The sequence below is a fragment of the Neovison vison genome, chromosome 9, assembly GCF_020171115.1.
Source record: "Neovison vison isolate M4711 chromosome 9, ASM_NN_V1, whole genome shotgun sequence".
In the NCBI taxonomy this organism is placed as follows: Eukaryota; Metazoa; Chordata; class Mammalia; order Carnivora; family Mustelidae; genus Neogale; species Neogale vison.
In genome coordinates this window covers 72128070-72143526 of record NC_058099.1, presented here as the reverse complement: position 1 = coordinate 72143526, position 15457 = coordinate 72128070, and the positions used below count along the sequence as shown (strand labels likewise).

General features: G+C 38.0%; 1 pseudogene; it reads right to left on the bottom strand.

The window, feature by feature from the left end:
• Window positions 1–11009: 11009 nt before the first annotated feature.
• On the bottom strand, window positions 11010–11525 carry LOC122916953 (annotated as a pseudogene).
• Between the last annotated feature and the right edge of the window lie 3932 nt (window positions 11526–15457).

Here is a 15457-nt window from a genome sequence, read left to right as displayed (position 1 = left end):
TTGTATTTCAAATAGATGAATTGGAAGGGCTCCAGGAGAAGACCAGGTAGGACATTTACATCTCAAAACAACTGGGAAAGAAAGCAAGTTCCTCTAAGAAGTGCTTTTATTTCTTTAGGCTAGAAATTTTACAATACTTGCAAGTTTGTTGGTTATTGGTGGTTTTTTTTTGTTGTTGTTGTTATTTTAGATAAACAGGGAGGTTTTGGGGGTTGGTAAAAATGATAGACACTTGCTCAGTTACCATAATTTGGCTATTATAAATAATGGTGCTATAAACAGCAGGGTATGTGTATCCCTTTGTATTGGTATTTTTGTACTCTTTGGGTAAATAGTAAGTTTGCCAGATCACAGGGTAGCTCTATTTTTAACTTTCTGAGGAAACGCCATACTGTTTTTCAGAGTGGCTGCACCAGTTTGCATTCCCAACAGTATAAGAAAGTTCCCCTTTCTCCACATCCTCACCTGTTCTTTCTTGTGTTTTTTTCTGTTCTTTCTTGTGTTTTTTACTTTAGCTATTCTGACTGGTGTGAGCTGATATCTCATTGTGGGTTTTGATTTGTATTTCCTTAATGATGAATGATGTTGAGCATCTTTTCATGTGCCTATTCACTATCACTATATCTCCTTCGGAAAAATATCTACTCATGCCTTCTGCCCATTTTTTAATTGAATTATTTGGGTTTTTTAAAAGATTTTATTTATTTATTTTACACAGAGAGAGAGACAGACACAGTGAGAGAGGGAACACAATCAGAGGGAGCGGGAAAGGGAGAAGCAGGCTTCACATTGAGCAGGGAGCCCGATGCGGGCTCGATCCCAGGACCCTGGGATCATGACCTGAACCAAAGGCAGACGCTTAACGACTGAGCCACCCAGGTGCCCCTGAATTATTTGTTTTTTGACAAAGATAAATTTGAATTATTTGTTTATTGTTATTTTGAGTTTTATAAGTTCTTTGTATATTTTGGATACTATCCCTTTATCGGATATGTCATTTGCAAATATCTTCTCCCATTCCATAGGTTGCCTTTTAGTTCTGTTGATTGTTTCCTTCTCTATGCAGTTTTTATTTTGATGTACTCTCAGTAGTTTATTTTCTTTTTATTTCCCTTGCCTCAGGAGACATATCTAGAAAGAAGTTGCTATTATCAATATTAGAAGGAATTGCTGTCTGTGCTTTCTTCTAGGGTTTTTATGGTCTCACATTTAGGTCTCATATTTAGGTCTTTAATCCATTTTTAGTTTATTTTCATGTATGGTGAAAAAGAATGGTTCCGTTTTATTCCTTTGCATATTGGTGTCCAGTTTTCCCAACACCATCTGTTGAAGAGACAGTCTTTTTCCCATTGGATATTCATTCCTGCCTTGCCAAAGATTAGCTGATCATATAATTGTGGGTTCATTTCTGAGTTTTCTTTTCTGTTCCATTGATACATTTGTCTATTTCTGTGCCAGTACCATACTGTTTTGATCACTACAGCTTTATAATATAACTTGAAGTCTAGAATTGTGATACTTCAGCTTTGCTTTTCTTTTTTAAGATTGCTTTGGCTATTTGGGCTTTTTTGTGGTTCCATACAAATTTTTGTATTATTTGTTCTAGCACTCTGAAAAATGCTATTGGTATTTTTATTGGGATTGCATTGAATGTGTAGATTTCTTTGTGTAGAACAATATTGGTTCTTCCAATGCATGAGCATGAATTATCTTTCCATTTTTTTATGTCATCTTCAATTTCCTTCACCAGTGAAAGAGGTCTTTCATCTCTTTGGTTAGGTTTATTCCTGGGTATCTTATGGTTTTTGGTGCAATTATAAATGGGATTGATTCCTTAATTTCTCTTTTTGATGCTTCATTATTGGTGTATAAAAATGCAATAGATTTCTGTACATTGATTTTGTATCCTGCAACTATATTGAATTCTTTGATCAGTTCTAGCAATTCTTGATAGAGTCTTTCAAGTCTTCTATGTATTGTATCAAGTCATCTGTAAATAGGGTGAAGGTTTTACTTTTTCCTTGCCGATTTGGATGCCTTTTATTTCTTTTTGCTGTCCGATTGTTGTGACTAGGACTTCTAGTACTGTGTTAAATAATAGTGGTGAGAGTGAACATCCCTGTCTTGATCCTGACTGTAGAGGGAAAGCTTTCAGTTTTTCCCCATTTAGGATCATGTTCACTGTGGGTTTTTCATGTATGGCTTTTATTTTATTGAGGTATGTTCCCTCTTGGGAAACATGGAAAAAGAAACGTGTTTCTTTGTTGAGGGTTTTTATCATGAATAGATGCTGAACTTTGTCAAATGTTTTTCTGGCATCTATTGAAATGATTGTATGGTTCTTATCCTTTATTCTATTAATGTGATGTGTTATGTTGATTAATTTGTGAATATTGAACCATTCTCACAACCCAGGAATAAATCCCACTTGATCGTGGTGAATGATTTTTTTAATGTTTCGTTGGATTTGGTTTGCTGGTATTTTGATAAGGATTTTTGCAATTTTTGCATCTATGTTTATCAGAGATATTGGCCTGTGCCTCTCTTTTTTTGTGGTGTCTTTATCGCCTTTAGTATCATGGTAATGCTGTACTCATAGAATGAATTTAAAAGTTTTCTTTCCTTTTCCATTTTTTTTGGAATAGTTTAAAAAGAAGAGGTATTAGGGTGCCTGGGTGGCTCAGTGGGGTAAGCCTCTGCCTTCGGCTCAGGTCATGATCCCAGGGTCTTCGGATCGATCCCGGCATCGGGCTCTCTGCTCAGCGGGGAGCCTGCCTCCCCCCCTCTCTCTGCCTGCTTCTCTGCCCACTTGTGATCTCGGTCTGTCAAATAAATAAAATCTTTAAATCTTTAAAAATAAATAAAATCTTTAAAATAAATAAAATCTTTAAAAAAGAAGAAGAAGAGGTATTAACTATTCTTTAAATGTGTGGTAGAATTTGGCTGTGAAGCCATCTGGTTCTGGACTTTTTTTTTTAAGATTTTATTTATTTATTTGACAGAGAGAGCTACAAGTAGGCAGAGAGGCAAGCAGAGAGTGAGAGGAGGAAGCAGGCTCCCCGCTGAGCGGAGCCCGATGCGGGACTCGATCCCAGGACCCTGAGATCATGACCTGAGCCAAAGGCAGCGGTTAACCCACTGAGCCACCCAGGCGCCCCTGGACTTTTGTTTTTTGAGAAATTTTTTATTACTAACTCAATTTCTTTGCTGGTGATTGGTCTGTTAAGATTTTCTATTTCTTCCTGTTTCAATTTTGGTAATTTATATGATCCTAGGAATTTACCCATTTCTTGTTTTTTGGGCATATATTTTTTCATAATAATTTTAAATTTATTCCATAATTTCAGAAATTCAAAAAATTTCAATTTGGGGGCATATATTTGTTCATAATAATCTCTTCTAATGGTTTGTATTTTTGTGGTATTTGTTGTTATGTCTTCTTTCTCATTTCTGATTTTATTTATTTGCATCCTTTCTCTTTTCTTTTTGATAAACCTGTCTAAAGGTTTATCAATTTTATTGATCTTTTCAAAGAGCCAGTTCCTGGTTTCAGTTGAATAGTTCTATTCTTTTTTTTAGTTTATGTATCATTTATTTCTCCTCTAATCTTTTTAATTTGCTTCCTTTTGGCCTTAGACTTCATTTGTTTTTTCTTTCTAGCCTTTTTAGGTGTAAAGTTATGTTTTTTGTTTCTGTTTTTGTTCTTTTTTAAATTAGGTTGTTTACTTGCAATTTTTCTTGCTTCTTGAGGTAAACCTGTATTGCTATATATGTCCCTGTTAGAACTACTTTTGCTGCATCCCAAAGATTTTGGACCATGGTGTTTTCATTTTCATTTGTTTCCAAGTATTTTTTATCTCCCTTTTTATTTCTAGGTTGACCTATTCATTGTTTAGTAGCATTTTTTTTTAGCCTCCATGTATTTGTAGAATTTCTTGTGGTCAGAAAAGGTGAATGGTATGACATATTTTCTTGAATTTGTTGAGCCCTGTTTTGTGAGCTAATATGTGATCTAATCTGGGGAAGTTTTTTGTGCACTTGAAAAGATTGTGCATTCTGCTAATTTTGGATGGGATGTTCTGACTATATCTTTTACATCTATCTAGTCCAATGTATCATTCGAAGCCACTGTTTCTTTAATGATTTTCTGTTTAGATGATCTGTCCCTTGATATAAGTGGGGTGTTAAAGTCCCCTACTATTATAGTTTATTATCAATTAGTTCCTTGTTGTTTGTTATTAACTGTTTGATGTATTTGGGCACTCTCATGTTGGTTACATAAATATTTATAATTATTGTATCTTTTTGTTGGATTGTTTCCTTTATTATTATATAGGTCTGTCTCTGTTACAGTCTTTGTTTTTTTTTTTTTAAAGATTTTATTTATTTATTTGACAGAGAGAAATCACAAGTAGATGGAGAGGCAGGCAGAGAGAGTGAGGGAAGCAGGCTCCCTGCTGAGCAGAGAGCCCGATGCAGGACTCGATCCCAGGACCCTGAGATCATGACCTGAGCCGAAGGCAGCGGCTTAACCCACTGAGCCACCCAGGCGTCCCAGTCTTTGTTTTAAAGACGAGTTTGTCTGATATAAGTATTGCTACCCTGACTTTTTTGTCCATCCCCTCAGTCTTAATATGCAGGTGTCTTTATATCTAAAATGAGGTCTTATAGGCAACATACAGTCAGTCCTGGTTTTTTATCCATTCTGATACCCTATATCCTTTGATTGGGGCATTCAGTCCATTTCCATTCAAAGTAATTATTGATAGATATGTAATTATTGCCATTTTATAACTTGTGGGTTTTTCTGGAGATGTTCTCTGATCCTTTCTTATCTTTCTCTTATGATTTCCTGGTTTTCTTTAGTGATATATTTGGATTTCTTTCTCTTTATTCTTTGCATATTTACAAATATTTTATGATTTGTGGTTTCCATTAGGGTTGTATATAACGTCTTCTTCATATAGCGGTCTGAAATTAAGTTGATGGTCATTTAAGTTTGAACCCATTTTTTTACTCCTGTCCTCCCTACATTTTAAGTATATGTTGTCATATTTTATATCTTTTTATTCTGTGATTTCCTTGACTGTTTTTTAATAGAAATATTCATTTTTACTACTTTTGTGTTTCCTACCCTCATGTTGTCACTTTTGGTCTTTTTTTCCACTCAGAGTCCCCTTTAATATTTCTTCCAGGGCTGATTTTGTGCTGATGTACTCCTTTAGTTTTTGTTTGTGCAACTCCTTATTTCTCCTTCTATTTTGAATGTTAGCCTTCCTAGATAGAATATTCTTGGCTGCAGATTTTTCCCACTCAGTACTTTGAATATATCATGCCAGTACATTCTGGTTTGGAAAGTTTCCACTGAAAAATTTGGTAGACTTTTGATAAATTTGATAAGCTTTTTCCCTTATAAGTAACTGTCTTCTTTTGTCTTGCTGCTTTTATTGTTTTTTTAAAAGATTTTATTTATTTATTTGACAGAGAGAGCTACAAGTAGGCAGAGAGGCAGCCGGGGTGGGGGATGCAGGCTTCTTTCTGAGCAGAGAGCCCAATGTGGGACTCTATTCCACGACCCTGAGATCATGACCTGAGCCGAAGGCAGCGGCTTAACCCACTGAGCTACCCAGGCACCCTGTCTTGCTGCTTTTAGGAATTTTTTCCTTATTGCAACATTTGCCAGTTTAATTATAATATATCTTGTTGTGTATCTATTTTTGCTGATTTTATTAGGGGTTCTCTATACCTCCTAGATCTGGATATGTGTTTCTTTCCCAAAATTAGGGAAGTTTTCAGCTACTAATTCTTCAGATAAGTTTTCTGCTTCTTTTTTTTCTCTGTTCTTCTGGGACTCCTATAATAGGAATGTTACTGTGATAGAGTCCTTGAGTTCCCTAAAACTATTCTCTTTTGCGTAATTCTTTATTTTGTTCAGCTTCATTGCTTTCCATTACTCTGTCTTCTAGCACATTAATTCATTCCTCTTCTTCCAACCTGTTGTTTATTGCATCAGGTGTGTTTCTAATCTCAGTTATTATGCTCTTCGTCTGTTTCTTTTTTAAGTCTTTTATTTTTGTCATAAGGGTCTCACTGATAGTCTTCTATTCTTTTCTCAAGTCCAGTGAGTATCCTTATGATCATTGCTTTAAATTCTCCATGAGGCATGTTATTTATACTGTTTTGCTTAGACCTCTGACTGTGCTCTTACCTCGTTCTTTGACGTGGGGTATATTTCTGTCTTCCCATTTTGTCTAAGTCTTTGGCTGCATCTGTATGTTAGAGAAACCAGTTATGTCTCCTACTCCTGAAAGTAATGGTCTTATGAAGAAGTGGTCAGGGCCTAGTGCATCAGGGATTATCTCCAGTGTGTGCTGCCTGCACGCTGCTCTTGTGTTCTGGTTATTCTATCCTTCAGACCAGTCATGTGGAAACTCTCTTTGCTCTCTGTGGGCAGTGTTTAGTCCCTGGCCTGAATATTACAAGTTTTAACTAGGTGTCCTCTGGTCTCCTTGTGAAATAAGGGAACCAAGACCATGTAAAATTTTCTGGCCAGGAGACATGGTAGGGGTAGGTTTTTGTGTTGGTCTTCTAGGGGAGGGGGCCCACTTAGCAGGACTGAGGTAAGCTTGACGAGAAGGGCAGTTCCACAAGAGTGCAAGGAGTAGAGCTTAGTGTAAGCTCTAAGACTTTAAGACTCTGGTTTCAAGAACTTCAAAATTCAGCCCCTCTCATTTTCCAAGCCAATAGGTATGGGGAAACATTCTCTTAGTATGTGCCCTCTGTGCTCCTCTCTCTCACCCTTCTCCATGACTTTGTTTCCCTCCCCTCCACAGCACCCGTGATCCATTTCTCCTCTAAACCAGGTCTCCACACTTTCTACCATCTTTTGAGCTTCTCTAGCTTTAGTTGTGAACTTTGTTTTGCCAGTCTTCAGGTCAATTTCTGGGGTATTTAGGATGATTGGTACCTATCTAGTTGTATTTGCAACACCAAGCAAACCTAGAGCCCTTGTACTCTGCCACCATCTTCCTCTCCTCTCCCTCTGGTAAGAATTGATTGGCTTTTGCCAGTTTTCTCAGGATCTCATCTGCAGGCTCTGGTATCTATCAAAATTTGGCAAAGTTTCCATTAATTTTAATTTTTATTTCCTCTTGGCTGTTTAAAAAACTATCATGGCAGTGTATCAGAAAATTCCTCAAGAGTACCATCAATACTAAGAGGGACCCTATGGAGTCCTCCTTCAAAGATAGATATGGAGGGCCAGTGATTTGGTGGGCTTTTATGATCTTGTAGTGTCTTCAGAGTGGAAAGACAACTCAGGATTACTAGAATAAGTGCTTTTTTAAAAGGGAAGAACAGGGGCACTTGGGTGGCTCAGTGGGTTAGGGCCTCTGCCTTCAGCTCAGGTCATGGTCCTGGGATCGAGCCCCACATCGGGCTCTCTGCTTGGTGGGGAGCCTGCTTTCTCCCCTCTCTCTCTGCCTGCCTCTCTGCCTACTGTCTGTCAAATAAATAAATAAAATCTTTTTTAAAAATTTTAAAAAATAAAAAGGAAGAACAAGGGTAATCATAGGAGTTAATGTCAGTACTTTATTTTAGATTCTTTTTATATCTTTAATTTTTCATTAGCCATTTGCAATGAAACTTTCAATAAAGCTATTTTGGAATTTTGAAGCGTTTTGGAGGCTTCTATGTGCCAATTAAAATAGGTATCCCATTCTACTTGTTGATTTGGGATCCCTTGCTTTGAAGTTTACTTCTTAAATGAATGATCTTGTCTAACTGAATCATTTCTCATACTGGCCATTGTAATTTTAGATTGAGGGCTGGCAGGTTGGCAGGACCCTAGCTACAAATGGAGTTTAACCCATATGTCTGTCCAACCACATATTGGGGCCTCCATCCTGACAGTTACCAAGCCAAGTTCTCAAGACTCAAATTTTAGTAAGATTTTGCCATTTTTATAGATATCTACAGCTTCCAAGACTATAACTCTTAGATATAAAATAAATAGTTATGCTGGAAGGTGGCGTGTTCAACTCTTTGGAATAAAGGATCTCATTTCTTTAGCTAGGCCTTGGGTCTCTCAGAGCCAAATTAATGCCTAAGAGGAGCATGCCACCAAGTTGGGGCTGCTGTGATGTTTTACAGTATACCTCATTGCATGGAAATTTTCTTGAGGTTGGCAGGTGACCTAGTGTCAAGCTAATATAGTCCATGACCAAGTTTTCTTAACACAGAAGTCTTTGAGTTAAATGGTTAGCACTCTAACAGCTTTTAAGTCTTGAACCATGCCCACTAATTTTTTTTACACAAAACAAGATGAACATGAGCACATCAACACAGCAGTAAACAAAGAGATGTTACTCTGGACTGGCCAGTAGAGGCCTTGAGTGTAACACCAGCAATTGTCAATATGGAAATAGGGACTGGAGAAAATATTGAACCAGGAAACCCAAACAAATGGGGATGCAAACTGAACCACCAATAATTCCCAATGTGGAATCTGGGGACTGAACCAAGAGCTGACATTTCCAATCAAATGGGGAACTACAGACTTAATATTGGGTTAGGTTCCAGGTGGAACCATCTGCCAGCATAAGCTGACATGCTAAGCCCTGGACTGGAAAGCCAATTAGTTTGTGAGCTCTAACAATAGGAGGCTCTTAACAATAGGAAAGTATCTTCACAAACCAGGTACATTTTTCATTCAAAAGAACATTCCCCAAAATGTTTTTTAAAAACTTTGTCCATGAGAGTTTCATCAAGTCAAGAGTATAAGGATACAATTTTTAGCATCATCTTGTCCTATATACTGTCACAAATGCCCAGATACCTCCTATTAGCAATGATGGTATCCCTAATATTCTTAGAAATTACTCTTGGTTTCAAATAAGAGATCTGATTTGGGTCGCAAGTAACCAGGAAGCCTCTCAGACCAGCTTAGAGAACAAAAAGAATTAATAAAAGGAAGGGGGGGTGTCTAATGGACTCCAAAGTCAGGGTTAGAAACTGGAACTGGTCATCAGAACCTTCTGAAAACACATGGTTTCTGTCCTCAGTTCCCCTCATTATAGATGTTGTCATTCTTTTCTCTCTGTAGATACACTTCTTTGCTTCCCCATATGTGTAGTTAAATGTAAATCACTGTAAACCAGCATGTGAATTAGTCATACTGTATTCAAGGCACCAACAGAAAGATACTAGCATTTGTAAATTTCAATTTCAAATTACTAAAAGGCAGAATTTGATTGCCCAACTTGGGCCAGGAGATCCAATCAGCAGACACAAGTCACTGTTAAAAAACTGAAATGGGGGGCGCCTGGGTGGCTCAGTGGGTTAAGCCGCTGCCTTCGGCTCAGGTCATGATCTCAGGGTCCTGGGAACGAGTCCCACATCGGGCTCTCTGCTCAGCAGGGAGCCTGCTTCCTCCTCTCTCTCTGCCTGCCTCTCTGCCTACTTGTGATCTCTCTCTCTGTCAAATAAATAAATAAATAAATCTTTAAAAAAAAAAAAAACAAAACTGAAATGGGGTCTCTATGATCCAAAGGACAGTTCACAGAGAAGAGGGAGATAGCTTATAGATAGCGTTGACAATGCAAAAATTACATCTTTTTCAGTAAGATATATGTTTTCCACCTAACAAGAAATCATGACTGTGCATTACATGTTGTAAGTATCCTTTCACAGTCATCTAGATGACATTGCATGCAGTTGTATGGGAGCACTGTAATTTCTGGAGAAATTCCCTATTATTGAGATTGCAGTTTTTTAGTTTGCTGTTTTTAATAATCAATACTTTAATGACCATGCATATAATTAACTCTTTCCATATGCTTATGATATTTTCCTCAGGTTGTATTTTTCTGACTAGATTTGACAGATCTGAAAGTTTGGAAAGCTTTTAAGTCTTTTGATATATATTAGAATATTATTTGATCTTATGTATTCAACTTAATAGACCCTGAATTCAAGGTCCTTGTATCCTATGTCTTTTTTTAAATTTTCCCCAGCTAGTTTCAAGCTGTAGAGCACATTGTAGAGATTAAATTAATATTTGTTAATTAAATGACAAACTTCACAAGTGAATATGTGTGATGTGGTTGGGGAAACACCAGATTGAAGTATATGAAATTTGTTTAACACACAAATAGGGATATTAATTGTTAATAACTTAGATATTGTAAATTGGAATTTAGTGCTTGGAAAAGGACACACACTAAAAGTATTTGAAATTTTTGCACTTACCCAATTCATTTGATTGACCAGAGGGAATAAAGTACCCAATGTGTCATCTTGAACCATTATTACCCTGATATGTAGCAAGAAGCTACATGTTCCTCCTTTCTATATTTAGAATGACACTGTGACACTATCCAACTACCCAAATATCTATTCTCCCCTTCTTTCTTTTTTTCCCAGGAGTTTTTTATTGTTTGACGGACAGAACACATAAAACCAGACGGAGAAGTCCTCAAGGAAATGAGTGTCACATTTCATTGTTGTTCTAAGCATTTATTAGATTTTCTTTTAAAAGATAGTAGACATTTATTTTTATCACAAATGCAATCCAGATGTGAATAAATGTGTTATCTTTTAACAGCTTCCTTTGCCCATGTTCCTTAATTTTTTTAATAAACTTTTTTTTTCAAGATTTTTATTTATTTATTTGACAGGGAAAGAGAGAGAGAGAGAGAGCATAAGCAGGGAGAGTAGCAAGCAGAGGGAGAGGGAGAAGCAGGCCCCCTGCAGAGCAGGGAGCCCAATGGGGCTCAATCCGAGGACCCCGGGATCATGACCTGAGCTGAAGACAGATGCTTAATTGACTGAGCCACCCAGGTGCCCCATCCCCCACGTTCCTTTAAATAGAAAAAAGAGTAAGTGTCTCTTCGAAGCCTGTTTGGCTTAGCTGTTCCACCTGTGTTTTTAAAAACAGACTGTAACTTACCTTCTGAAATTCTTTCTTGAACTATAGCTCATTCTGTTTTAAAAATCTTGGGGAAGAAGTCCTACTGATATTGTCAATGATCTCCAGATAGTGAGGATGGTAACTGGGCTGAAGGCAACTAAGAGGGGCCTTCAGCAAACTGGGACCACTGGGAAATTGTAATGAAGCAAATCCTGTCAATAAGATACTAGCACCTTCAATTAAAGCTAGGAGAATGCTACCCATTGCAGCTGACCCAGCCATAGCCACTGGTCCATTTCTTGCTGCCAGTGTGTGTCCTGATAAGGCACCACTTGTGATGGAGTTTCAGGGATCTTCTTTCCCTCTAACTTGAACCATACTGCAGTCAGTCATGGAAAATAAACCTCCCTAAACTGCAAAGTTACCTCCCAACCACAGAGCCCTAGTTTTAATATCTGTCAAACTCCCTCACAGTCTGTGGTTTACTCCCACTGGAGAATTGCAAAAATCCTTGATTGTCTGAGAGGTCCCACCATCTATGTTGCCCATCGTAAAGGACTCCACCACAATCATCCACAATTCGCCAAGGGCAAGGCTCTCAGGTATACTCCTCCATGCTGGCCTCCCCTTCTTTCTTCATGATAAAATCCCTAAATTGTTGGTGTAACATTGTGTCTAGGAAACTTCTTTTAAAAATACTCTTTTATATTTTCACCCTTCTTCCTTCTTCAAGCCTGAAATGTGGATGCAATATCTAGAGATCTAGCAGCCATTTTGAAAAACATAAGCTAAGAGTTAAGGATGGTAACGCAGAAAGGTAGAAGGAATCTGAGTTTTTGATGACTAAATGGAAGAGCCATATCTATTAAGACTCCCCAGTTCTGCATGTTTTATGCAAGAAACAAATAAACTCTTATCTTGTTTAAGTCATTCTTATTTCTGAAATATATTACTAATGGTCCAAAGCCATTCTAACTAATAGAACACCTATATCCAACGTGGCTTTGACTGGATAATTCTAATGATGGGGTTTGCTGGTAGCTTTTGACTAGCTAATTCTAATGATGGGATTTGGTGGCCACCAAAGATTTGTGCTTCCCTTCCACAGTGTGGAGTTTTGCCACAAAGGGATTACTCAGGTAGAGCCTAATGTTTTGTCACTGCTTACATCTGGGTATGGTCATGTGACCTGTTCTCAGTAATAAAATGTGAGCTGAAGCGAAGTGTGTTGTTTCCACACTGCCAATGTTAAGAAGAGGATTTGCCTAACCCACAGTCTCTTCTGACTGTAAGCTAGATGCAAAGAATCAAACCAAGGACACTGAGGCCCTAGGAGATAGCAGAGCCCCAGTCAGGCTCTATCACTACAAAGATGGAAGGTGCCAGCAATTACAAACCTTCTGGAACTGCACATGTATCATGACTGAACTATTACATGTTTTGGTTAATTTGTTATAACAGCCAGATTTACCTTAAGTAATACAGAAATTAGTATTAGAAATAGGATAATGATGTGACAAAAATCCAAAATATGTGAAGCTCCATTAGTGATTGGGGGAAGCAGTTGCAGAAGCTAATATCCAAAGCTGAATAAACACAGATTCAGTTCATGCAGCCATGAGACATTTGGCAAAACTGTCTAACTTACGAGCTGGAAAGAAGACCAGAGTCTATGAGTCAGTAGCTTTAGTGGAAATGGTTGGTAAGTTGGCATGATAGTGTATGCTGACATTTACTTTCTGCTTTTAACAAGTTATTATTAAAAAAAAAAAGATGGATGTCTGGGAAGAGCTGGCCAGCTTGTAAGCAGAAATGGAAGGCAATCGAGAAAATCCAAACATTTGTGGTTTCTAAGGGTTGCAGAAACTGGCTGCAGACCCCACCAATAAAAGACAAGACTGAAAGAGGTCTTAGGTACCAAAACTTATACCTAAAGCAACAATCCTTCAAGAATGCAGCATTATGGGGCACCTGGGTGGCTCAGTTGGTTAAGTGTCTTCCTTCAGCTCGGGTCATGAGCCTAGGCTCAGCAGAGAGACTGTTTCTTCCTCTGCCTTCCTTCCCCCAATTTGTGCTCTCTCCCTCACTCACTCTCTTTCTCAAATAGGTAAATAAATAAAATCTTTAAAAAAATAAAAATAATGCAGCATTCTCATCTACTGTTTCAAATGGCCTCAAGGCAGTCCCCACTAAGAGAGCAATAGGGGGCAAAGAAATAGAGAAATAGATTTAGGCTTCAGAATTCTGCCCTGGGTGCAGTTATAAGCACATTGAACTGCTGGGATGCAAATAGATCAGAAGCCTACTAAGTGTCACAGTGAATTCATAACCACAAGGGGTCATAGAGATTATGGCCAAAAGGAATTCTTTCTAGACAGCATGCTTGGCATCCACTAAGTGGACTGTTCTCCCACCACTGTCAGTATCTGCCCTGTAGGATTTTTGTCATCACTATAAACAAATTGCTACAACTGTTGTGTTTCTCTTTTCTTGTCTGAATGGATGTTTTATCCTGTCCCTGTTTTACCATTATATATTGTAGAGCAGATAATTTTTTGGTTTATATCAGGATATAAACCATGAGGAGTCACTTTTGGGTTTTGTAAAGAGGACTATGTGCCACCTGGATGCAGTAAATTAGATGGGTCTTGGGAGGAATTGAGTATGTTCTATGTGTGGGAAGATGGGTGGTCTTGGAGTTTTGTTTGTTATGTGATAGGCTAGAGAGACGTGGATAGCTGTCCACTAAGTTTCATTTTCTACAAAAATTATTTTTCAGTCAAAGGGATAAAATTTCCTAGCTCTCTATGTATCATAGGTGGGGGTCAATGATAAGCTATTTTTACAGCTTTTATATTTATAAGAAATTTTTAGGGATAAGACTTAACAACCTATGGTTTTACAAAGCATACAGGTGATTCTGTTGACTGCTCAAACATGGGGGTCATTGCCTTAAGAGATAATGGAGTTCAGTTTCTAAAAAGCTGGAGTCCTTCCTTCCCCAAGGAAGAAAACCATACATTAATCAGGAACACTTATTTTGGACTTAACCTGAGTGAAAAGTAAAGTTCTTTCACACTTGAGCCATCATACATTTGGGAATGTATCTGTTTCAACAGTTTAACTCACTTGGAGAGAGTGGAAGGGGACTAAGAACTGAAACCATCTACATCCCACCTACCCCAGACGCTGAGAACTGAAACTACTTCACTTATCTTATTCTTCACATTAACATGCTTCTTTTTTAAATTCCTCTGTCTTCATTACTTTTCTGAAAGTTGCTTTCCCTAGCAAGCTTTGAGAGCTCATCACAGAACTTTCCAAGATAAAGTCTCCGATGGAAGATATCAAAAGGCAATCTGTACCCTACCATTCTTTGAAGCCCTCACCTCAAAACCCATTCCTCATTGTTTCCACCAATTCTGATGTTTTATTTGATCTTTACCCAATTCAAACCAAACCCTGTATTGAAAGACCTATCTTTTTTTTTTAAGATTTTATTTATTTATTTGACAGAGAGAGATCACAAATAGGCAGAGAGGCAGGCAGAGAGAGAGAGAGAGAGAGAGGAGGAAGCAGGCTCCCTGCTGAGCAGAGAGCCCGATGCGGGACTCGATCCCAGGACCCCAAGATCATGACCTGAGCCGAAGGCAGTGGCTTAACCCACTGAGCCACCCAGGCGCCCCTGAAAGACCTATCTTAAGACAAACTTCAAATTCTCACTAAATTCTGACCCGACCTTCCCCTCTTTGAGACCCTGCCAAAGCTCTGAGGAGGTGTGGTTCTTGCTTACCAATTCAAGCAAGAAACTCAGCTTTAGCTTATCAACAGATTGTGCTGGTGGTATTTGGAAACCATCACTGAACAGGACTAACATGATACCAATATACCCATGAGTTGCTTAGTAAATAAGGTAAGTAGAATTCATGTAGATTAAAAGCATATAATAATTTATGTGCTAGTAACTAGGAGAATGAAATCATGACCTCTCATCCTCCCTAGACAGAGCATGACCTTGGCCAAGAATTTAATCAAGAACTTACAAGTACTGATTTTATAGCCTCAGCCAGGTCTAATACAGCCAAGGGAACAGACATAAAAGGTACAGTTTATGAGCTAACAATAGGTTTTCTTTGTCTTCCTAGAAGACCTAAGAAGTCATAATTTGAAAGCAGAGAGTGGAGAAGGGGGAATGAGGGAAAATAACCAATACTGCTTATATTTTATTTGTGTAGTAAATAATGCACAGGACAGATTTTATTGATTGAGAAGTGGCTTATAAATTATGACTCAGCAAGAAAATACTTCCCTTCTTCCTCATGGGTTTACTGCACTACTTCTGAGAATTAAAATTTGTCCTTGGGAGATGGTATGAGGAACATGATAATGTATTTGTGTATTTTATTCAGTAGTTAGCCTGGACAGTCCAGCGATTAAGATATGTTCAACTTCCACTGGAGGAGAGACATCAAGAGAACTTGATTTTAAGTGATCCACTACTCTGACACGCTTCCTGAGATTGGAGTACAGTCTCCCCTCACACCTATG